At 38.9% G+C, this 1,602-nt stretch overlaps 1 pseudogene; it reads right to left on the bottom strand.

The window, feature by feature from the left end:
- Positions 1-1,059: 1,059 nt before the first annotated feature.
- On the bottom strand, positions 1,060-1,178 carry LOC141416019 (small nucleolar RNA SNORA51; annotated as a pseudogene).
- Positions 1,179-1,602: the final 424 nt, after the last annotated feature.

Here is a 1,602-nt window from a genome sequence, read left to right as displayed (position 1 = left end):
AGCAGAGAGTTTTCTCTGATGGTATGACATTTGAGCGGCCCTGAAAGAAGTGAGGGGTGATTCATGTGAGGTTCTGCTAGAAGAGTATTCCAAATGGCAAATGGGAATAACTTTAGTGTGTTTGCAGAAGACATCCGTCGCAGGGTAATAAGGAAGGAAAAGGGCTCAGAAAATAGGTTGGAGAGACGGGCAAGGGCCAGATTACATAAATCCTTGTAGGGCCTGCCTGTTAAGGAGTTTGGCTTTTATTCTTGTTGCAATAGGATAAACAGGACCTGACTGCTGTTTTTAAAGGATCACTCTGCTTCTTTAATCTTCATGTATTACCTCTTAATTAGTTGTCTTTCTTCTGTCACTCTGGGACTCCAAATTCCACATTCATCAGGGCTTCACATATAATCCTTCAGGTGGACACATGACTGGAGACGCAAGATGGAAAGCAGGCCAGGTTGACGACTATGTAATGGAGGCTTGCACATGTGTCTAAGAAGTGGAAAAAAAGGATTAGAACCTGAAAATACTCTGAAGATACAACTGATATATTGGGTGTGAAGCATGAATAAAAGAATGTAGTAAAAAATAATCTTACATTTTAAGCTTGAGCAAGTTGTTCAACCATGAGCCCTTTTTTGAAGTAAAGAACACTGACAAAGGAGAAAAGAAGAAAAAGTTTGGATGGCAGAAATCATGAGTTCTTTTGTGGAGGGGTTTGATTTGTTTCATAAATACCCAGGAGAGAACAGCTAGGATAGGAAAGTCTGGAACATGCAGATCTGTCAGGACTCCTCTGCAGAAAAAGAGACCCTAACTGTGCTTTGCACTTACTTTAACTGTTGAGTTACCTTATATCAATTCTAGTTATTTTTGCAATGAAGCTTAACTTTTGGGGTTCCTTAATTCCATGGGTGGAACCCAGCATTGTGTTCAAATGTTTGTATGTATGGTATATTAACAGGTGAGATTTTTAATCTCAACTGGTTTAAACTATTGTTTGTCTCCACTCCAACTTCCCTTCCTTTACACATTCATAGTGTTAGGTAGCTCTTATTTTCTCCCACCCCATGTCTTCCCATTCACCATACAGACCAGGCACAAGGCCTGGATTAGATTTACTTTTCTTCCTCTTCTATCTATACAGTCAGTATAAGAACATAGTCTGTGGTAAGCACCAGGACGTGTGTTAGGTAGCTCTTGAGAAGCTGGGACACTAAGGAGATCTAGCTTAGGGTAAGTTGATACTACAGATAAGATGGAATATTGTAGTAGTTTGTAGTCAGGCCTATGTATGAATAAATTCTCACTAGCTATCAAACCATAGTATAGTCATAGCCATGGTTACTCAGTTGGTATCATAACATGAAGGTACAGGATCCAACTAAAACCTCTAATGTGATGACAAAGTGATAATGATGGTTGCCAGTTCAAAGACAATTTGAAACACTGAAATTTTATATCTAGGCTTCAGATTTCACCAAACTGAACATGCTTCTTGGCTTTTAATATATTACCTCTTACTGAGTTGTCTGTATTCTGTCATTCTAGGACTTCACATATGATCCGATCCTTCATGTTCCTTAAACTCCCTTTCATATTTCATTTCTT

This window comes from Castor canadensis, chromosome 13 (genome assembly GCF_047511655.1).
Source record: "Castor canadensis chromosome 13, mCasCan1.hap1v2, whole genome shotgun sequence".
Classification (NCBI taxonomy): Eukaryota; Metazoa; Chordata; class Mammalia; order Rodentia; family Castoridae; genus Castor; species Castor canadensis.
The sequence above is the reverse complement of the archived record's forward strand: the minus strand, read 5'-3'. Positions and strand labels throughout refer to the sequence as shown.